The following is a 24,399-nucleotide window of genomic DNA, read 5'->3' on the forward strand; positions in this document are numbered from 1 at the left end:
CAACTATTTATTTACAGTTTCTAAATTTATTGAAATCTGTTCAACTGCTTTCAGGCAACAAACAGATGGAGTTTAGGATTGGTGAATTCAAATCATCAAGCTCACAAATAGAGAGAATGGACTCGGTCTAAGAACAGACTGCATTGTTGAAGATAAAACGAAAAGGTAACCTTTATACACCAGCATTTAACTGCTGGGAAGTTCCAAACACTGATGAAAACAGTTGGCTGTCCATCTGGAAAAGGTATTTAAAATTAACTAAAATGCAGAGTGTTATTTTAAGGTAACAATTGCTTCCTATACATGTCCATTCTGTTCAAAAGTAGGCCTCAAAGTCATAAAATATAACATTGGAATCTGTTAAAGGCTAAACTGCGGCATATTAAAATTTTTAAGTTTTTTTGAGCAAAAGTCGATTTCAACTGAGTAGCACCAAACCAGAAGTGTTTATGAGTACTCCACCTACAGGACAGATTTTTATGGAGTAAAGGCAGAAGCAAAGTAAGGAAAAACCATTGACTGGCTATAGCTTAAAGTCTACTTGGCTGTTTGCGATTGGTTGCCCTTAGGGTTCAATTTTGAGGCATTTACAGGCTTAGATTTTGGTTTGCTTACATATGCTGCCATGGTGTAGAGCAATACCAGTCTCATGGCCTCCTTATTTAATTACTTTAAATCTCAGTAATCTCAATGCTGAGATATCTTCTGTAACTGTAAAAGTTACCATTGAATCACTTTAAAATTGAGAGAGGTTGAAGGTAGTAACTAATGTCAGCAATTTATGATGAATTCAAAGTATGAAAATGCCAGATGTTAGGGTGTAAGATATATATGATTGCATTTAACAAGTTTTTCTTTTCACACAATGATTCAAGGATTTTAATAACATGTTCTAATCAATAGCAAAATGCCTGACCAAAGCTATTAGCCTCAGCATTAGAAGGCTAAAAGGTAATACTATCCCAACTATATCATAGCTACTAAGATTATGGCAGCAGTTAGCCTGGACATATGGTTAAATTACTTACGTGTTACCCAGAATAAATCAGGGAGCAGACAAACCGCTTTTCAGAATTAGAATCACAATGGACCCACACAGCAGGTCTGCAGCTGGTGGGTAAGTCCTTTTGGGAATCTTGTTCTGCCCCCACAAATATGCAAGTTCCTAATCCTGGCCACAGGCTTACAGGTCATTGTAGCAACAGCAAAGTAGTCTAGTCTCTTCTATGACTACAGGACTCCCCTGTGTATTCATTAGCCAATGCTAACTTTAAGAAAGGTGAGATAGACACAGGGCCACCAAGACATCCATGGGTTCCTCCACATGTCACAGCCTCCCTTGCAGTTGGGTCGGGGCCATGAACTGGATTCTGAATAATGGAAAAGAGTGGAAGTGATAAACCTTTTTGTGGCCTGACTATTAAAAGCATTTCATCATGGGATCCAGCCCTTTCTTCCCCTTCTGTGGCAATGCAAGAAGTTGTGGAAGCAGCCCAGGACTTAGAATTCACTGTGTGAATAGAGACCCAGGAGAAATGCCCAAGACACGCTAGGTGTTGCCTCAGAAAGATATGATCATCCTCTTTTCTGTTATTGTTATTAAGCCAATGGGGTTGCAGGATTTATTTGTTTTTGCAACATAGCTGACCATATGCTGCCTAATAAAAAGGATCTTCCTGTTTTGACTGTAACACAGTGGAAAATACTTTTGATTCCTTTTATGCCTGATAAATCCCTGAGAGATTTCTGTGAGAAAAGATAACTTTGCTTGATATTCAACCAACAAGAAGGCTTAGATGTATAAAAGAGTAACTTCAGCCACTATCCAAAATTAAGAATCATATAACCTTCCATTTGTACAGCCATATCAGCTTTTTTCATAAAGCTTCGTGGACACATCTTCACAACAGCCCTAGAGCTTTTTTTTTAAGTGTATAAAATCTCAACTTTACAATTGAACAAAGTGAGTAACAGCAGGATTTTAAGCGAGATGTCCGGGAACTCAGCTAGTGAGAGCACAGATGAGACAGGCTGCTGCCTTTGGTCCTTCTGTAATCAAGAAATGCTCCAAGCTTTCAGCCTTGTTGCAGATTTTTACAAGCTCCTCTTTTAATAACCTTTCTCCATTGCATTCCTGACTTATTACCTCCCTGGCTCCCAGCACTCTTATTTATATGCAGACTCATTCCAGATGCACATCCCATTGTATATGCTGTGTTTACTATGTTGTCTCCTAACTAGAGTCCATTATCTGCTGAAACAAGAAGGATGCTCACGAATAAAACACAGCTTGCTTGTGGCTGCCAGACCAGCCGAGCAAAGATGTATCTTTGCTGATGGGGAGTAACCTGCTGTTTTCATATGAGCTTCCCCTTGGGTGGCTCCAACAGTAGGAGAAGGACTAGAGGGCTGAGAGCATGTGACTGACTTCAGGGAACCAAGCCAAGTGTCATTTCAAAGTCTCACTTCCAGGCAAGCTTTGCCCTCTGACCAGGAACCAAGCTGCAGGGTACATGGGCCACAATCAGAGCTTCTGATAGACTCGAGATCAGGGAGGTTGCATTTGTAGTCAAATTGACTTAAATAGAAGAAAGAAAGACTGTGTGAAGGTGGCTGGAAAATACTTGACCTAAATTGACTACTTGGAGTATTGAACGTAGCTCAAAGCCAGGTCCAAAAGCTGTCTCTACACTTCTTGTCTGGATCACACATCTGGCCTGTTTAGAGAAACAACAAGGAGAGGTGCCTAGCTTAGGTGGTGCGGGGAGGTGTGGCACGAGGGGCTGAGCACAGGGTGAGCCACTCTCACCAAGAGCCACAAGCCAGGTTGGGCCCCTCCCTCATCCCTTCTGCCAAGTATTAATGGCCATTATGGAAGGTGGTAAAATGTAGACTAACGTAGATGTAATGTAGAGCCTGCTGGCTTTGAAGTCAGACCATTATGTTTTTAAAATCTGACTCAGCACTTAATAGCTGGGTGACCTTGGTCAAGTAATTTAACCTCTCTATGACTTGGTTTTCTCATACGTAAAATAGGAGGTAAGAATAACTACCATTGTTGATTGTAAAGATTGGGAATTATATATACAAACATTCATACACGTATATAATGCTTGGTGTGGTGTAAGCCCTGGCATATGATCAGCCCTCAGTAAATGGTAACTTTTAGTCATTTTTATAATTGTGATTATTACATGAAAAACTGCTTATTTGTGCTCTTGCTCTGATCTACCTCTCACCATCTCTATGAAAACCATCTGTGTAGTATCAACCCCTAAAAACAAACAAGCCCCTTTCGTATGGAATAGAAAGCCAGCAGAGGGCCAACACTTAGTACATACTCAACATTTCAATTTCTTGAATTGAATTGAATTGAACCCAATTGTGCCCAAAATTTTATATCCATAGGCAGCTTCCTTGGTTTGCTTTATTGGCTTTGATATTCCTCTAAAAATTAAGCTTGGCTTACTCCTGCCTGGAGCTTCTGAGTGTTTTGGCTGAAGTTATGAAATGTGTATGACTTTTTGTGTATGAAGAGCTTTATATTTGATCATGTGCTTTCACATAATTATATTAATACTGGGTGAATTAGAAAAAAAAAAAAAGAACAAAACTGATGGATCACATTTCTATCTGTATACTACCCATTTTGGACTGGTCTTCTGAAAAAAGTAGAAGAGACCCACAAAGAGGCTTCAGAATTATAGCTAGGGATGAGAGTTTAATATTGTAGAATATTAGTGTCATGGCTTCTAAGGCTGTGGCAGTGTCTTAAGATTAGAAGGGAATTTAGAGGTCATCTAGTCCTACCCCCACCCCAGGCACTGTCTGCCAGCTCCTATCAGGGAAACTGTGAACAGCAGTGACTCCACAGGCCCTGGCACCAACCCCAGTTCATACTGCCAGGCCCTGGGGCACCAGATGCCCACAGCTAAGGAGGGTCTAATAGGGCTGTGAGGATCGTTTTGACCACTGCATACCAAGGAGTCTTGCCTAGTTGTCTCCATCCTATGAAATTAAACAGTAATGGGCAAGGTTTATTGAATTAAATATGCTTTTAAGGCATAGAGCTTGAGAGTATACATGTGTTCATACGCGCTCATATGCACATTTCAAGGTCTAGATTCAGTTAATACTCACAACGAGGACACACAGTGGGCACAAAGCACAGTGCAGTTCACACACGACCTTTTACTCCTGGAGATCACATATTACTTTTTAAAGAACATCTGATATGCTTATTAACATAGATTTCATTTAGCACACACTTCCTTCGTGAAAATGTATCTTAGGGCATGCGTTTGTAGTGCTTCCTTTATATCCCTGGGAGTGAGGGGCTGGAGGTAGAGTCACCATCTGCAAGCTTAGGCAGTTTAAGCCCCAGTCCCGGCAGTGACCAGGTGAGTGCATGGGTCCCATCCTGTCCCTGCAAGGGCTAAGTTTCTACAGAACTAGGCTTGGGTGGGGATGGCTGCTCCCTTAGCTGCATGCCCAAAGGTCTATTTATATTTTAAATCACTGTTGTGTCATCGGGTTACATTTTGATAGCTGCCAAGTAGTTAAGTTCAGAATTTTTACTCTGAACCGTAAACAGTTTACTTTTCAAATAGCATAATTTTTGAAGTTTTTATTCTTCACCATCACTGTTAAGAAAGCTGTCAAGTTTTGGAATTTCATGGAGAAATGTGAAGTGGCCTTTGTAAACGCCAAATGAACCCTCTGAGGCCTGACATTCTCAGCGTGATGGCTCCATTTACATATATATTGTCCTTCCTAGGAAATGCTAGAGGTTTGGATTTGGGATTACTGTCTCTAGACAGCTCTGGCTGCCATAGGGGCCTTGTCTTTCTTATATTTATGTATGCATTCATTCATTCATTCACTCACTCATTTATTTATTCTTTCAAAAAGGGTTTATTGTTTCATCTTTGATATCTGGGGAAGTCTGGGCTCTTGTTCTGCCATTAAGGAGGGTGTCAGGAGTCGGGAGTCAGGTGCCTAGAGTAGAGAACCCAAACACTCAGGTTGATAAGAACACTGAACCTTAGCAATTTTTATCCTGCCCAGAGAATTTTCAGTCAAATAAAGAAATTATATGGCTGTTCACCTGTGGTTCATTTTGAGTATCTGAGATCCTTCTAGAGGCCTTCTCAAGAAAACCAACTTGTATTTATCCTTGCGTTAGACTGGTTTTTCCCTTTGCCTCCCTTCTCCTTGGCTTGAGTTTTCTGGACTCAGCTCATTAAGTCTTGCTGAGAAGGCAAATAAAGCTCTAGGCAGACTGCTCTTCCCCTTCAAAAATGGGGCTGAGGAAGGAGCTGAATTTCAGGGAGTGCCACGCCTGCGGTGAAAAAGTTATACCAGCTCCAGTGCCTACCACAGTTGCCAATAACTCCAGCGAGAGCGGCAGCAGTGATGTTAATTACAATGATCTGAGCGGTAATGATGTCGCAGGCTCTGGACTAAGGGCAAACATGTATCAGTCATCCAATGGGATGCTTACAAACCAACCTGAGAAGCGGATTTAGTGTCCCCTTTTTACAGATGGTAAAACTGAGAGCACAGAAGTCACACCGGCTACCCAAGTCCCTCCTCCAGGCAGCTGAGTTGGGATTCAAAGCAGCCATTGGGCTATGCTACCTCCCTCAGCCAGTTACCATAGCAAAGAAGGCAAAGAATGGAATTGCAGACATGGCTGGAGTTTTTAAGCTTTTATAATGTCCCCATATTTATTATCTGTTTCCTCATTTTCCCGTAGGGTTAATCAGTAAGAGTCAAACAGACTCTGACATTGAAGAATTCCAAGGGATATAAGGAGGATAAGGACAGTAAAAAGAAGGCAAAGGTAGTCTAAGTTGAGAGATCCTGCTTCAAGGAAGAAAGCAACCGGAGACCTAGATTTAGGAAGAGTTTCTGGGATATAACCATCACAAGGCCTCTATGCTTCCCCACAAACGTCTGAAAGTTTCACAGAAGGATAGAGAACCTTACTATATAAAGAATGAGAAGCTTAAATCAAAATATAATTTTTGGATTTGTTCATTGTTTTCCATCACTTGACCTACTTAGTGCTCCTTAATCAGGAATACATACATAGCCATGCAGCTAAGATTGAGCACACAAATTGAGATCAAGAAAGATGGTTAGGGAAGTATCTGGCTGGTGTTCATTCAGTTCATTCATTCAAGAAATGAACAGATTCTGAAGCCCACTTCAGGGCTGGGTGCCAGGATCAGCAATGAGAGAACAGGCAAATAAAGCACAGCTCCCTTGCCCTTGAAGAGCTGATACAGTATATTGTATCTGGGGGTGGGAGGAGTAACAAAGATGATCCATTCAGAGGAGTAAAGGCTACACACTTGTGTGTCAGGTGTGGGGGACACAAGGCAGTGGCTGAAATGTCTTAAGGCCATACCTTATCCTGGGTGACCAAAGAATAAGCACACATTTTTGCCTTGGCAATGTGGTTCTCACACGTGGGAGTGGAGAAAGCCAGAATGCGAGCACATTCTGTGGAGGAAGAGACAGAGAGATGCTCAGAGCTTGCACCTCTCCCTGACGATGAGAAAGCAGCATGGAGGGCCAGTTCAAGGCAAGCCACAGGTCCACAGATGGGGAAAGATTTAAATTCCCGAAACAATCAGGTCACATATGCACTGGGCAGTTGTGTTAACTTTTACATTTACATTTTTGTTTTAAACAACATAGAGTGACAATGGAGAGATGAGGTCTGGTAAAGAGTCACTAGGGTGTTAATACTTGCTATTAATGTTGAAGGCTGGGAAAGAGTATATCAAGGAAAAAGGAGAAGAAGAGAATTCCAAGTGGAGGAAACAGTGTCTTCAAAGAAGGTGAGGGAGAGCAAGGTGATTTGTCCTCCTGACACTCAGGGGTGGGCCTTCCTTCCACTCAGGGTCACCACAGGTAAAGGAAGATTCCAACAGGAGTTGGTGCCTTAAGGTGTGTCTCCCACAATACTGACAACAAAACGCACATTATTTTTCTTTTGCAAAGGATTGTACCCCAATCATCTAGTTCCCAAAGGTGGAATTTAGATCATGTATTTTTTAAATATTTGTGGAACACCTTATAATCCTGGCCCCAAGTAAATACTGATGTGAGAGGGAAAGAATTTGGGTGGGGGGGTGACAGAGCTGATGTTATACTTCATAAGGCATCAAGCTAATGGTCCAGTAATGTAGGCAGAAGGCACTCATATCTCTGAAAATAAGACAGTAGGTAGTAGATGTGAAGTGGTTAGAACAAGCCAGGTTCTTGAAGAGAGCAGACCTTGGAGGAGGAGGAGGCACTCCTTCTTTGCCAAATGAATTAAGTGGCTTGACAGATGGGGCAAGGAAGAGGGTGTCGGGCATTCCAGGAAGAGAGCATGTTATGTAGTAATGCAAAGAGCCACGAGTGTGGGGTAAATTTGGGAATGATAAAAATTATGTAAAGTATATATCAGGGGCTCCCAGAAAAGAAAGATTAGAGCCAGATTCTAGAGGGCTTTAAAAGCCAGGCTAAGCTTAAGTTGTAGTAGACAATGGGGGACCCTTGAATTTTCTTAAGTAAGGCAGTGACTTAAGAAGATGAATCTGTCAGGGAGCATGGAATAACTGGCGTCCAAGGAGCAGAGAGGCAGAATGTCCAGTTGAACCCCCATCATCTGAGAGTGAAATGATGAGAACTGGACCAGAGTTCTGGTGGTTGACATGGAGACGAGGGAAACAAATGGAGAGATGATTAGAGGTGGTGATTTATACTGTGTGTGAAATATTGAATGAAATAAAATGTGTGAAGGAAGGTTTAATGTTATGGAGAAGGTGCTGAGGTGTAACAAGAAAAAGGATGTTCTTAACAATCGTTCACAATACTAAGCATGCCTTAGAAGAGTTATGGAGAATGCGGTTTTAGAAGGATTGGGGAAACCACTCACAAGTTACACACACAGCAACCCCAGTACAACCACCCCAGGGTGGTGACTGCTTTTCTACAAAAGCACTAGCTACTTCCCTTTCCCTGAGCCTATCCAGTCTTCTCCTTTCCTCCACACCGCCCAAGCCAGAAGGCCAAAGAAAAGCTAAGCAATCTGTGGGATGCCATTCGACATATAGTTTATTCAGGGCAACCAGGAAAGTATGAGATGATGTACCAACTCATCCCAAACCTGTCCCTGAACAGGAAGAAAAAAATCTCAAGCTATACAGGGTTCTATGTGAAAGCAGGTAGGAAATATTTTGAGAAGTAAGGAATGGAGGGTAGGGGGATTGAAGCATTGGCATCACATCTGTTTCCTGGTGCTTCATCTTCCTTATCATGGCTCTTGGGAGCCCTGCTGAGAACCACAGGGATGGGAAAGGATGCCAGCACTCTGGAAAGAGTACCCTGGGGAACCAGAGCATGTTTATGAACATACTATGCTTCTGTCCTTTCTAAGAAAAGTAGGTTCTGTCATCCATAACTCTTCCCCTACCTCCTTCCCAAAGGCTAACATCCCGAAACAATACTAAATGATGAGAGGTTGCACACAAGAAGGCTGCAGGAGACCCTGCCCCTTTAAATTGAGTTCATCTCCTTGTGCTGAGTGAAACTTTTGTCCCTATTTTCAGTGGGAGCAGCAGGCATCTGCCTTTAAGGGACCCGGTCCACCCCACACCTAGAGCCTTTCAATAGCTTCCAGACTCCTTGTAAGTCATGGAGACTTACTGACTTCAGAATGATTCCTTAAAGATATTCTGCAGTCAATGAACCTGAGGACCTAAATAGTCAAATAATAGACAAGGTTCTGTAAGTGGTTATTTGTTGTGTCCCTCGAGTGATAATAAGACATTGGTCTTCAAATTGTTTCTCAATTACCTGGCGTGGTCTATCTGCAGAATCTCCACTGTAAATAAGTGGCTGCCTCTGAAGACAAGACTAGAAAGCAAAGGTTAAGACGATGACATCTGGAGCCACATATTCTTGGAGGCTGATGCTTCTCTACGGACCAGGGATATTTAAATACCATGAAGTTTGTGCCCCATTTTAACTGAACCACCCCAGTTGATGAATGTGCCTGTTAATTTATTTAGGAGTTGGTTTTCTTTAAACTATGACATTCAGTTTCCCCTGAGATGCACCATTCCAAAATCAGTGAAGACCTATGACTTATATTTATATGCAATTCAGTGGGAAAGAAAGAGATTTTTGAATCCTTGTGGCTGGGGATATAATACTAGATACCTCCAACTCATTAATTAATTATTGCTATTAAATGAGTGTTTACTGTCTGCAGTATACCAGTCTAAGTGCCAGAGAATATATATATATACACGCACAACCAATCTTTAAGAGCAGTAGATAATCCTGCAATCTTGCAGGAAATAAAGATCAGACAAGGAAAGTAGAACTGTGACACAACAGCATTAGGAGAGGAGAATTTGAAATAATGCTAATAATAATGATAGCAATAATCATAATAAAACGTATAAATAGCATGCAGCATAAGTCAAGCACTATTCTAAGTATTTTGGATACGGTAATTCAATGAATCCTCTGAACAGCCCTGTGAAGTAGTTGCAGCATTTATCTCCATTTTACAGGTAAGAAAACTTAGCTCATGGAAGTTAAGTAACTTATTCAAGGTGATAAAGCTAGTAAATGGCAGGGCTGGGTATTGAACTAGGCTTATACAATTTAACTCCAAATGCCATGCTCTGAACCACTGTGTTATTGGAGCATGGCGCTGAATGTTCAGGAAGGCTTCTTGGGGGAACTAGGTTGTAAGTCAGTCCTAAAAGATGAGCTAGAATTTAGAAGTGTGAAGAAGAGGAAAAACAACATTCCAGGTAGCACAAACAATCTGAGCCTTGTTTTGGAGGCAGAGGTAACCACGCAGGAGTGAACAGCACAGTGATTAAGTGTGTGATCCCTGGAACCAGACTTTGCAGCTTCAAGTCCTGGTGCCACCACTTACTAGCTCTGTGACTTTGCACAAGTTCCCTAACCTCTCTGTCGTCTTGCGTTTCTTATAAAATGGGCATAAGAAATAGTACAGAATGGTAAATTGGTAAGCATTTGTAAACCACTTAGAACCACCCCGATGCATAGTAAGTGTTGTATGAGGCTTTTCTGAGTGGGTAAATGTAAATTTGGGGCACTGAGAGACAGACCTGGCTAAAAAGCTAAATGACATTCAGCTGCCTGTCGGTATGTGTCTTTCCCTTATTTCCGTCACCTTTCAAGGACCATCTCCTTGGCATCCCAGCATAATTTTTGCTTGGGGACAGAATTAGAGAACAGCTCCTAGCCAAACCCTATGATAAAGGACACCAGTGCAATTGCCATCAAAATAACCACAAACATTCACCCAGAGCCTACATGTGCAAAGTACTTTTAGGTGTAGTTAGTAATTTAAAAAAAAAAAAAAAGGAAGAAGAAATTGCAGTTTGAATGCCTCCGGGTGGAACCAGCTGCATGGAAAGCCGTGGCTGTACCAGGTTCGTGGCTGGCTGCAGTGCAGGGCAGATATGGCTGGTTCCACTGCTCAGAGCAGCCCCAGGAGCGAGGGGAAGAGTCAAGGGGGTCAGGAGCCCGTACTAGCTCATTAGTGCTTCTGGATTTAAAAAAGAGATTCCCAAATCCCAAGAGGTGGCTCACGGCTCGGAACAAAACCCAGTGCATTAACATCCTCGTATTCCAAAATGCTCCCCGAAGCCCTGCAGTTATGCTGATAGAATGTGATTTATACCAAGGCGAGTGATGCCAAGGCCCAGACTGGGGAGGCAGCTGAGCAAGGGAATAATTGAGAATGCTATGAATTTCTCTGTTTGTGAACCTCCGGATTAAATAGGAGAAGTGCATCTCAGGAGTCCTGGGCCCCCAGCCCTAGACCCTGCTGGCCTCTCTGCCACACTGTGCCTGTGGATTGCAGACCTAGTCTGTCACCACATCAGATCTCTGCATCTCAGCTGAGCTCTGGGCAGCCCAGCAGGTTTTGGAAAGTGCCACAGAAGCCATCTCTAAAACCCTACACTCTGAGTTTGCTGTCTTCAGTGCAACGGTTACCCAGGAGATGGTTCTAGATCCAGCTCAAAGGCTGCTTCAGTTTCTTTTGGGAGGATATCCTTGGGAGGATGAGATGGGAACACGCTGGTTAAATAAGGAGGGACACAATTCACACGATGCAACAAAAATGTCCATATGCATGTTTGAAATTTTTTCTCCAGATCAGAAATATTACGAGTTAGCTTTTCTTGTACACTCTCGCACAGCACCTGACGGTTACCACTGCAGCCCGGGCAGAGAATGTTAAGAAACAGATCGGGAGCATGCTCTCAGGAGTCAGACAGGCCACAGTTTGCTTTCAGAGCTCTACTGTATTAGAAAATTGTTTACACATGTTCATAAGCTCCTATCTGAGGCCATGTTCAATTAGAGATCAAATGACTATTATTTTCAACTTGCGAGTCAATCAGTGTATTAGTCTAGACAGGCTAATTGTTGTAACAAACAACTTCCAACTCTCAGTGACTTTGCCACAATACAGGTTTATTTCTCCCTCTTGTCACCGTCTAATGTGCTGGGGGGCAGAGGGGGCTCTGCTCCACATACTCATTAAGGGATCCAGGCTTTTCAGATATAGTGGATCCCACCATCTCCTAGGACCTTGGCATTTTACACTGGTTTCTCCCTCTCCCACTGGCAGACAAGCAAAAAGTGAAGGCGTTAGGAGCCAAATTTGGAAGTGACATACATCACTCCCACCCACATTCTATTGTCACATGGACAGCATTTCCACAAAGGGGAAGTAGGAAAATATAGTCTATCTCTATATGCAGGAGGAAAGGGAATTAATAGAGCTTAGTGAACACTTCCATCGTCTGTGCAGTCAGGGAGGCTTCCTGGAGGGAGCACTGCCTGAGTGCTCTGAGGATGCATGTTCTTGTAGCCTCCCCTGCCTCTCAGGTTGGAAGCAACCTCAGAGGTCATTTCAGTCACTGTCTCACAGTTCAGCAAAGCAGAAGCTGAGTGCACAGTAATTGCTTGGACAACATTTGGTGTTTGATCTTAAATGGGATCTAGAGGGAAATGCAGCAGACAGAGGGGCTGAGGGTGGACACTGGACCCAGGGTCCAGAGCTCGGCTGTTGATACTGCCTGAGTGGGAGTGAGAGAAATGTTGGCAGGATCCCTACACATTAACTCCGCTAATGGTGGGCAGGAGGGTGGGCAAGGGAATCTGTCCGATGCTTTGCAGCTGTTGTGTGTATTAGAACTATCTCCTCTGCAGTGAAAATACCTAGACAACTTCTGCTGAACACCATGTGTATGTGACAGTCACCTGATTTGGTTTCACCAAACAGTATCTGGAATATATAATCTGAGACATATGTAAATACTCATATTCATAATTAGCCCATTGTTGCTCCTTTTCTCTGGCGTTAAAAGATTTCTAATCTTGCAGTTTAAAAATCCCACTGAAACTTGTCGATGATAAATCTCTGCCCGTGTTCTTCCTATAGTTAGAGTTCTGTGGCTACAAAGGCCATGAGAGGTCGTTCGATCCTTTTTCCATTCTCCTGGAAAGACCCCAGTTAATGACAGGGACATGTCTTGTTTTCAGTACCACAGAAAAGGATAAAACACAGGGACGTGTCTTGTTTTTAGGACCACAGAAAAGGAAGAAACACAGAGTATCAGTGCATGAAGAGCCCAGGGCTGCTCCAGTCTGCTAAGACTCACAGAAAGAGGCTCCTTGCCCCTCTGGAGCCAGCGACAAGAACCTGAGCCCTGGTCGCCGGGGCACTGCCTGAACTCCTGCTCTTCCCCAGTTGGAGACTATCAGCTCTGTATTCCTCTGCTCAGACTGTCATAACAAAATATCACAGCCTGGGGGGCTTCAACGACAGAAGTTCATTTTCTTACAGTTCTGGAGGCCAAAAGCCCAATACCAAGTGCCAGAAGGTTTCGTGTGAGGCTCTTCTCCTTGGCTTTCCTAAGATGTCTTCTCGCTGCGGCCTCTTCTCTGGGTGCGCGTGTGGAGAGAGCGAGCTCTGGTGTCACTTTCTTTTCTTATAAGGACACTAGTTCTATTAGATTAGAGGCCCATCCTTATGTCCTCATTGAACCTTAATTACCTCTTTGAAGGACTTATCTCCAAATACAGTCACATGGGGGGTTAGGGCCTCAACATGTGACCTTCAGAGGGATGCAATTCAGTCCATAACAGCCAATCACTCGTGAGGACCACCCAGATCCTGACACCGCTGTGTAGAGCTGGGTGGAGCTGAGCATCACACGTGGGGGCCCTCCTCTGCCTTGGGGTCCAGATCCTCATGCTGTCTCTCAGTGATCATCACCCCCTCAGTTAGTCCTGGATCCCTTCCTCCATCCTCCCAAACTAATGGTAATCCCCTGGCTGTCCAGAGGCAGTCTTGCCTGAGGAATTGACAAATTTCTGATCTAGACACCCTTGGTGACAGCCTGCATCCCTGTCTTCTCCCCACCTACAGGCTCTGGCCCAGGAAAACAGGGCTGCAGCTCCCACCATCAGGCCGCTTCAGGATTCTCACTGATGGTCAGCCCTCCTTGGAGCATATATTGTCCATGGTCAGGTGGAATCCCATGAATCAGATTGCTGAGTCCTGACTTATTCACCACCTGGTGAAGGTCGTTTCTTCCTGAACAGATTCTGGCTGATACTGACTGACTCCCCAACCTGTGTGAGTGGTGTGGCTCTTGCTTTTGCTGTGGGCCGAGATGGGAGGGCAAAACATGGCTCTGATCTCCCTGAGGCGCTTGAAGCCATCTCACAGGAGATGGAGGAATTACAGATGAAGTTGCTTAGTTTGAGATCAATCCAGGACTGTGGGGTGGAAGGCAAAGGAAGAAGGAGCCCAGAACAGGACGCCAGTCTTCTGTTTCCTGCTCCATCAGCTATTCTGTGTGACTAGGTAACTGACAGCCCCTGTCTGTGCCTCAGTCCCCTGAATGATTGAGCGGGAGCATGAACTAAATGATATCTCCAGTCCCCTGAGATCTGGTATGCCCTACTGTGCCAACCTACTATCAGATCCTTTGTCCTTATCTTCCTGGCCCAGGACATCCAGGAGGATTTATTCCAGAAGGCTTCTTGGACTCCACGCAGATTCCTTGGGCGTCTCCTAATCAGACTCACTCGCTTAGATTTCCCTGGATGGAACTGTGGCCCACCTACCTTCATGTCAAAGGCCTGTCTCATTTTCGAGGTCCAAGAAGATGAATGCTCAGCATTTTCACCAAGGGAAGGGAGTATTTCTTCCAGGAAGTTAATAAGATTGTATATTTTAGCCTTGGGGCACTGGAGAAGGGAAAGAAAAATTCCCTGAAACAACATGTCTCTTGTTTAATAAGGTTTTATTATTATTATATATGAGTGTGTGAGAATGAGAAATCCATATCCGTTCTTTGCGGTCACAGCTTTATTGGTTCTGAGCTTAAAAAATCAGTTTGGTGAATAACAGAATAAAGCACTGACTGACCAGTGATTTTTAATATTTGGCTCTTCCAGGAAGCAATCTAATAGAGTAAGAGCTAATTGGAAAGTGTAGATGACGTGGAAATGAGTTACGCAGAGGGATGGGCTGTCTGGGCTTCCACCTTGGGAAGGACAGGCAGGTATGACAGGTGACAAGGGCCTCTGCGATTGCTGGCTGTGCTAGCTCAGTACAACACCTCGGCTTTGGGGAGTAAAATCAAGCTGATAGTTTTGTTTTTCTCTTACTCTTATCACCAAGTCCTTGTTTTGAACCCTCCTTCTACTGAGAGAATCTTTCTCCCCTGGAAAACCCTTTTGTTCAGGCAGGTCCCAGTCTTCTACCATTGTGTGTGTGTGTGTGTGTGTGTGTGTGTGTGTGTGTGTACACATACATTGAGTCTCAGTGACCATCCACCAGGGCTTATAGTCTCACCCTGGGCTCTCCCTGGGAGATAGCACACCCTGCTTCCTGTTGGAGCTAGGCAAGGGCTCTAACTAACCTTGGCCCATCCTTGGACTCTAGAACCCCCTACATCCCAGGTCTAGATTGAGGTTTTTCTCTGGCCTGGGGATGGTGGTTAATAACTCTTTAAGAAACATCAAAAACTCTCTGTTTTCCATAGTGGCTACACCAATTTACATTCCCACCAAAGTGTACTAGGCCTCCCTTTTCTCCACATCTTCATTAACGTTTGTTATTTGTTGTCTTTTTCCACATGAGCCAGCAATTCTACTGCTGGGTATGGCCAAAAAAAAAAAAAATGAAAACACTAATTCAAAAAGATATGTGCACCCCAATGTTCATAGCTACATTATTTACAATAGCCAAGATATGGAAGCAAACTAAATGCCCATCAAGAGATGAATCGATAAAGAAGATGTGGTACATATATACAATGGAATATTACTCGGCCATAAAAAAGAATGAAATTCTGCCATTTGCAACAACATGAAAGGACCTAGAGAGTATGCTTAGTGAAATATGTCAGAGAAATACAAATACTCTGTGTTATCACTTGTATATGAAATCTAAAAAATAAAACAAAGGAATAAATATAACAAAACAGAAACAGACTTACGGATATAGAGAACAAACTAGTGGTTACCGGTAGAGAGAGGGAAGGGGAGGAGCAACAAGATAGGGGGATGAGGTTAAGACATACAAACTACTATGTATAAAATAAATAAGCTACAAGGATACATCATACAGCACTGGGAAATATACCAATTATTTTATAATAACTTTAAATGGAGTATAAGCTATAAAATATTGAATCACTATATTGTACACTTGAAACTAACACAATACTGTAAATCAAGTATCTTTCAATGAAAAAAGCAGAATGTAAAAAAAAATTAAAACAAACCTGTTTCTGGAGCTCTCACTCTGGGGTCAGCCTCTCTCCCCTTAATTTCCTGAGCTTCCTTGTTGTTATTCATAGCAACTGACTTTTGAATGCCTGAACTAGATAAAGCCTAAAATACTTTAAGTTTGGCTTTTCTGAGTACAGTAGCAGATATGACTTTCTTTAGATGTTAAAGTAGTACTTTGAGGTCAGGTGGCATAAGGTAAACCAAACTCAACGACCTTATTCCCAGGAGCCCATGATGACAGTAGGGTGCGTTGGTGAGTGTGTGTTGGAGGGTGGAGCAGAGGTGATATGATGCAGGGTATATTAGTCTGCTAGGGCCGCCATAACAAAGTACCCCAGGCTGAGTGGCTTAAACAACAAAAGTGTGTTTTCTCTCAGTTCTGGAGGCTAGAAGTCTGAGATCAAGGTGTTGGCAGGGTGGCTTCTTTTAAGGCCTCTCTCCTTGGCTTGTAGACGGCCATCTTCTCCCTGTGTCTTCACATGGTCTTCCCTCTGTACATGTCTGTGTCCTAATTTCCTCCTCTTATTAGGACTCTAGTCAGATAGAATTAAGACCCATCCTAATGACCTAATTTTAACTTAATTAAGTACCTCTTTAAAGACTCTACCTCCAAGTACAATCACACTCTGAGGCACTGGGGGTTAGGACTTCAACACACAAATTTGGGGGGGACACAATTCAGCTCATAACACACGGGGTAAAGGAATGGAATCTGTGTGAGACACACACCAGAAATTTAGCAGTAAAATGTGTCTCTGCTGTCATCAGCATTCCTCTTGTACTGGGGTGTGCCTTCCCAGTTCTTAGTACCTAGGGTCCCCATCACCCCTTGGATCCCTCCTTCTGTACATCTTCTCCCAGCACATGAGTGGTGCAATGACTGATGAGGCATAGAAGGTGAACCCACACAGGCCACAGGAGAATAAGCCTCTATCTAATAGGGAATTATAAATATTAACCACAGAAAATATTGTTTTGAAAAAAGATGTCCATGTACCTCTGAGATCATGTACAGGAAGCAGTCACTCTCACTGCCTCAGCCCAAGACTGGGATGATGAGGTTTATTCGGTTCCTGAATATCTGAATCAGCTACTTATGGCCTTGCTGTCTATTTTCCTCTAGCCGAAGACATTGAGAAACCAATACTCTGAAAACGCAGAAATGCCAAGTGGAGTCAAAGGAGAGCTGTTTGGACCTGAGTGGCTGTCTTTCCTGCCTGGATACAGAGACCAAGGATCTACCTCCCAGAGAAAGAGTAAGTATAGGGTTAGTGACATTCTGGGAGGGGCACCAAGCTTTGGTCAGGGAAATGCAAACCTGAATTACATTTGGGAACAACATGCAGGAACGCATCACAGTTCAACAGATTTAAGTGACTGTCCCAGACCTCAGATCTACTCCACTGAGTAGAGGGTTTAGGTAACAGGGTGAACTGACCCTTGGAAGGGGGAGGGCCCCTCCTCCCATCTAGAGCCTTTATCTCCTCCTCAGGGAGCTCCTCCACGTTCCAGGCTGAGTTTCCTGCAGGGGCACCAATGAGAGCAACAAAGCAGAGGAGGGGGCCTCATCCATCTCTGCTTCCTCTGTTTTAGATTTGGCGTGTCCTGGGGATAACTATGAAAAGCTGAAAGTCTTCTAATTTTTTGCACTGAGTTTTCATTACACTTTAAACATTGTCATGGATGGAATTAATGAGCAGAAACCTACTGAATATTCAGCCAGAATTCTCAGAACCCCAGCAGTCTTGACTCTGAGAGCTCAGGACCACTTGGCACTTAAATGATTCCTAATTTTGTTTCTGATTAGTACCAAGGAGTGCCTCAGTCGCCCTGGGGACTCTTCCACCTTCTACTCAGCCAGGAGCATGTTTGACTCACTCTGTTCTTTGTCTCACGGACATGGTTCAGGGCCAGAGGGTCCCTCAGAGGTGGGGATTTATGATTCCCGAGGACATGAGCAGCTGAGAAGATCACCCTTTTTATAGGACTATCTTCACACAACGAAAAGCTGGCGCTCTCTGCATGGATAACCAGAAACATCCTTTGGCCCCTGAAACTTTCCTCCTCCTATGTTCTCAGTGCCTAGAATTATATTACCGGAACTTGACTCCCTTAGGATTATAAGACATTTTGGTCTTTTAAAGTCCTTTATTAAAATGCAAAGACATCTAGGAAGCATGAAAACTTATAATATCAACAAGAATTTGAAGTCATTGAAGGCAGGAAAGATGCCTTAAATGACATTTTTTATATATTAGATTCTTAGCCGCCCAGGACTCTCAGAAGGTTAAGTCATTCCATATAATCAAGGTGCTTATTGAAGAGTTACCTCTTATAAGTCTAATTTAAGTAATATGAAGTATCTTAGATAGAGATCTGGTCTAAAATGTTCCATGCTACCATACCTTCTTAAATGCAGCCTACCAAATGCAATGAAACATTTTCTTGATAATTCAAGGTCATCATTATGAACTCCCACTACTGCCCTCTGCATGGATTCTCTACAGAGCGCTGGGGTGTTTGTACCTGCATGGCAGTCCTTGCATTTCCTTTAAAGCCTTCCGCCTTTTGCCTCTCATATAAGCCACTTTCACTGCCTGCTCATGCCGAAGTGTTTGCCTTAGGCATTCTTTCTCTTTCTAACCTATCCTTTTAATCACCTGTGGGTGGGAAATAAGATACCCAAGCTTTTGGAGGTCTGTGAGTAAAAGAAGAGAAGACAGGCTTTGAATAAGAATGTTTCCCACAGACAAAGGCAAGAATTTTATTATAGAACACACTAATTCTCACTACACAGATACTTTTGCTTTTTCTGTGATTGTCAGCTATTATTTGGATAAGTGAGGAAACCAGATATCCTGGTGCATTTCAGGGGACGTGACTTTCTTTAGAAAGTAAGATAAAGAGATGCCTGACCTATAGTGTAATGGAAGGGGCAGGAGTTGGTGATCTCACTGCCCAAACTTGACTCAGTCTCATCAGCAATCCCTGCCCAGTCTGTAACAAATTTCCTCAAAGTAAATTATTTTCCAAAGTGGACACTTTTGAGAATGAAAGGATGCAAAATTAATAATTACTTCAAGACAACGGGCATAGACCAGGACTGTCCTGGGCAAATCAAGACCTAGGGTCTCCCTATTTCTAGGAAACACTGCAGCAATATCAGCTGGTACAGAGAACTAAAAATGCCCTGGACTACTGCAAAGTTGGATGTGCATCACGGAAGCAAGTGTAGACTCTTGTTGGGCAACTTCTCCATTTGGACTTAAGTTTACAGGTCATGAACTGTGACCAATGGCTAAGACTGACATCTTAGCAAGGCTAAAACCAAGATTTTATTATCCCTCTCATATTTTATATGCTTACCCTTCTACTTCCAAATACCACTAAGTTTCTTGGGTTAGCAAGTAAAATGTGTTTCTGGATTATATTCCTTAAAGTATCTCTTCTAATGACTATATGGACTTCAGCTGGGGCTGAAATGTTACAATCATTAAATCACATAATGTATCTAAAGTGCTTAGTCTAACATCTGGAATATAGTAAGTGCTCAGTTAATATTAGCTAAAGCAAATGCATGTGCATTTGTGAGTGCATACACACACATACACTCACACACATATAACTCTGCTTTTAAACTAAAGCACAATCTGGCAATGTGTGTCAATATTTAAAATATCCTTTCACCTAGATGTCCAACTTCTAAGAATTTGTCCTAAGGAGAAGCGTGTTTATCACAATGTTGTTTATAATACTGGAAACTTAGAATAGCCCAAATCCATCAATAGGACATTAGCTAAAAGAATAACAGGGCATCTATACAACAGAATATGATACATAGCTCTTAAAATAATAAAGTAGAATTTTATTTATGATATGAAAAAGTCAATGATCTATTATCAAATGAATATGCAACTTACAGAGCAGTATTTACGTGTGATTTTTTGGGACAAAACAATGAAAGAAAAGACATCAAAAATACCTTGAAGAGGTATACCACCATTATATATTTTTTAAAAAAATTTAGTTATTTTCTCTGAATTATGAGATAACTATTAATCTTTATTTTCTTTTTTGAATGTTCTGAATTTTGTTTCATACAAATGTATTTCATAATTATATATAAATAATATATATCCCATATATACATAATATAGATCCCAGGCCCTATTGAGAGGTGTGCCTTGGCTCCCTGGTCAGTATTCAAAGATGCTACTCCTGTGTACTCTCATAATTACCAGTGCCTGTAAATTTTTTTTGCATTTATCCCTCTGCATTATAGTTTTCCTAATATATACCAGTCTTATCAACAAAACCATGTACATTTGAGGGCAAGCCCTTGACCTGATTCAACTTTGATTTTCCCTTATATGCCACCTGGCTTATAGTTTATGCTCAGTCAATGTTTGCTGAATGAATAGATGCATAAATGAGTAGGTCTCATGGCTTCTAGAACTAAGCCAGTCTTCAGAGTCTAGTTAGAAAGCCATAAGAGAAGTGATACCTAACTTGCCCATCATAATCCGGCTGTATCACACAAGACCCACAGTCTAGGATCCCCTGGAGGGGTTCCCTCGGGTACACACCAAGTGCTCAATGCTCGTCTGTTGAAAGAAAGAATAAAGAATTGAATGGATGACAATAAAGAGAAGAGATTATATAACAGCACCAGCTCCATCCGAAGCAGAGGATCTAGTAAGGGCTGGCACCAAGATCTGAACATCACTCTGAAATTAAGTCACAGAAGTGAAGGAATCTTAGAGATCAAATAATCCATCTTTCTCATTTCACAGGTAAAGAGACGATGGCCCAAAGAGGAGAGATGATTTCCTAGAGACACAGGACAGTTTAGCAGCAGAATCTAGGCTGGAACCGGAATTCTCACCACTCCCTGCAAAGCTGCCTCTTTCCTCAACCAGCGCCTGAGGTTTCTGTATATTTCAGCATGCTCTAGTTTTCTAGCTGGACAAATAGAAGGCAAAATCAGCATGTTCCCTATTCATCTGTTTGTCTCTTTTCCCTTCTTCCATCCACTTTATATGCTGTCTGAACTGAACCCCTTCCCAGAGCAACTGCCCCTCTGAAAGCAACTGCAAGTATCCAGAGACCCAGCTGCCCCAGGTGGTGAATCTCACCTACCAGGGTTTTGTTCTGTTGAATAAAAGCAAATCCTGCATCAGGCAACAAATACTTTCTGATTCTTGAATAATTGAAAGGCTGGGCCCCAAGCCGCAGCAGGCGAAGAACTGATGAGAAGTGGGGAAGGGGCGGGGGGCGGGGGGGGACCAGCAGCCAGCATCCCGCCCTGCGAGTTAGGGCACTCCACAGGGAAACCGCTCCCTCAGGACCTGCTGCCGGGGCCCAGGCCTGTTTGTGGGACAGCGGGAAGAACTATGCAACCATTCGCATCTTCATAATTGCATAGCAAGCCTCTGTTTCTGCAAATTAATCTATATGGTGAAAGCAAGAAAACAGAGGTCACTTAATGTACCGCATCACTAAGCCTGTGAAAACTGATCAAAGGAATTGAAAGTATGCATCAAACAAATGTCTTCATATTATCTTCAGATGGACTATCAGTGAGAATAAGCCCATTTCTCAGCTCACATATGAGTACTGAGACGATACAGACCTTCTCCTCATTTTCATGCTCTCCTTGCCCAGGTCAGACGAAAAAGATAAACCACGCCTCACATTAACAGCATTTTCCAGCCTTATAACCACGGCACCTCTTATATCCACTCAGTGAGGCAGACAGAACAGAGATCTCCTTCATCCAGGGGAGATCGAAGAACACAATAGGAATTGGACCCAGGACCTGCAGCTCATGCTTGTGTTACCCTCTGGGACCAGCTCTCCCCAGTCTTATATGCCTCCTGCCCATGCTCTATATGTAACCACAGCCATTTCTACAAACTTAAGGTTCAACCAGATCATTCTTCTGTTACATCTATATTTTGCCAATAATTTCCCATCGCCCTCAAGATGGAGACCCAAGTGCTGAAGAGGGTTCAGGGCCTCCTCATTCCAGTCTGCCTTCAGGTTCTCAGCATGCACCATGCTCCCCGCAGTGGGCATGACCACAACCACAGCGACTTCGGCCCTCCTGGCCTCGGAAGTGCCAGAATCATGGCTCAGGTCCTTCACGTGTGTGTCCGCCAGGCCTGGAACATCCTCCCCTAGTCAGCTGTTCCTCACCCCTCAAGGCTTTGATCCCTAAGTCTCTCTAATCCCTAGGGAGGGGAAGTCCCTTGTCGTATATCCCTATAGCACCCTCTCCTCCCAGTTTGTCTCCCTCGTGATTCCTGCTCCAGGGCCCTCTTCTCCATCAGACTGTGAGCCCCATGATAGTACAGGATCACAACTGTCTGGGTCATGTCTATGAACCAGCACCTATCACAATGCCTGGCTCAGAGCAGGGCTTAGTAAATATTTGCTGAATGAACAAATTTTTTTAAATGGCTAAATAAAAAGCAAAAAGTGAAACAGAATCAAAATCAGGCTACTAAAAAGTCCTTACTGAGTATATTTGCATTCATTTTTTATAATTGTTTAATGAATATTTATTTAGTGTCTGCTATGTGCCAGGAACTGCTCTAGGCACAGAGAAAACAACAGTGAAGAAAACAGGCAAAAATCCTTGCACTCAAGGGGTGGCTTTTGTTAAAGGAGACAAATAATGGAGAAAATAAATGAAAGGTATAGTTGTTAAATGGTGCTTAGAACAATTGGAGGGGTGATACAGGAGGAAACGGGATGTGTAAACATAGGTGCTGAGCACAGGTAGCTAAAGCTAATTCTCATGCTACCTAAGAAGTTCCCGAAGTCTGTATTCCACTAAATTTCTTTTCTCTTTTATCCAATTCCCCTAATGGTGTACATTTAATTAGCTTTCTATTTTAATGCTATTTTAGCTCATTCTGGGTTGATATATGGGTCAGGCATCATTTCTTCTCCCGTCAAATTATTTCCTTTGGATAAATTCCTAAACGGAGAATTATTTAATCAAATGTACATTTTTCAGACCTCGCAAGGCACTGTACTTCCATTTTGTTATCACAAATAATTTTAGAAACTGATAAGGCCACTTAAGCAAAACTTGATGTACCACTTTCATCATAGCATCAGCAGGGATGAGAACTATTGTTGCTTGTTTGTTTACAGTTGTTATTTTAGTAGATGTGAAAATAGTATTTCAAGGTTCCTTTCATTTGTTCCTCTTTGATTCTCCCATTTTTATTTTTACAGTCTGATTGCCCGAATACAAAGTAGTGTTTCTCTACCTCGTGGACAAGCATGACCGTGTTTCCTAAACTCGAGATCTTTGCATTTTCACAAGAGAGCAAAGGCTGCGTGAAAGGCCAAGACAGGAAAAGAGATTCCACAGAATGACCAGGCTTTTTCATTAAGACAACTAGATCATGAAAGCTACTAGAAATGAAGTATGAAAAAGGGTGATAGGGTTCTGACCATGTTGGCAACATGTCAAATACTTAAATATCAAATACTTAAGGCAAATAAGCAATAATCACATACAGTACTAAGAACTAAAGTTGTGATGGTTCTCAAGCACTTAGAGAACATCTGTTCCTTTTGACCAGTTGAAGAATAGCCCTCAAAGGTAATGTTTTTTGCTCTTTGTCTTTTTTTTTCTTTTTCTTTTTTTTTTGGTAATACACGTTTTAATAAGATTGCAACACACCCGGTAGGGGTCACGGTGTGGCACTTCATTACAAGGACATTTTTTTTGTTTCATTTTCCATCCTCCAATGATCACATTCAAGCAATACACGGGTAGCAGTTTCAGGTAAAATAAAGTCCTGGGAGACCCACAACAAATGCACTGGCATTTGTCTTCTGACATGTTCGTTTCTCGCAGCCTCATTCTACAGAGTCTGTTCTGCTGGCTGGAATTTAACCAGAAGCTCTTCTCTCTCTGCCCTCCTTTTCTGGGGAAGAGAGTGAACCTGCCCATCACTTGGGGCACGATGGTCCTTCCCCCGCAGGGGGCAGGACACGGGAAACGGATACTGAGGACCATCAAGGCCAAGGACTTGCAACTTCTCTTGTTCTTTCTCACGAAAGACTTCCAGAGAGGCTGTCTGCTTTCAAGTGAGGCACCAGAGTGCCGAAGCCCTAGTACGAGAAGATATCTGGGAACCGGCTGCCGTCTGGGGACCACCTCTGCCGCTGACATCGTGGTGTGCTATCAGAGCGCTCACTCAAGCATCAGGTTTCTGTGAGCAGTTCACCAGTGCACATCACTGGGCCCCTGCACTGCCTGTGAATGTTCAGTTTTTCCATGCGTTTTCCATGGAAGAGTCAAGAAGAGTTTCAAAACGTCACCTGCTGGAATCCAGAGATGGTATCAAGAAGGCTCCCCATCCCAGAAAATCTGACGCCAGCTATGGTACCTTAGTAAACAAGAAGGCTGATCACAGGGTGTTGACAGGAAGCCAGCCGTTGTCCCCACATGTACAGGAAGGCCGTCCCCGTGGGCTGCAAGCTTCTGTCTGCACTAGCTGGCGG

At 42.9% G+C, this 24,399-nt stretch overlaps 1 long non-coding RNA gene across 1 annotated transcript in view; it reads right to left on the reverse strand.

The window, feature by feature from the left end:
• Positions 1–24,399, reverse strand: part of LOC137778126 (uncharacterized) — an 80,904-nt gene that overhangs the window by 20,710 nt on the left and 35,795 nt on the right. The window lies entirely within an intron of this gene.

Source organism: Eschrichtius robustus, chromosome 15, assembly GCF_028021215.1.
Source record: "Eschrichtius robustus isolate mEscRob2 chromosome 15, mEscRob2.pri, whole genome shotgun sequence".
NCBI lineage: Eukaryota > Metazoa > Chordata > Mammalia > Artiodactyla > Eschrichtiidae > Eschrichtius > Eschrichtius robustus.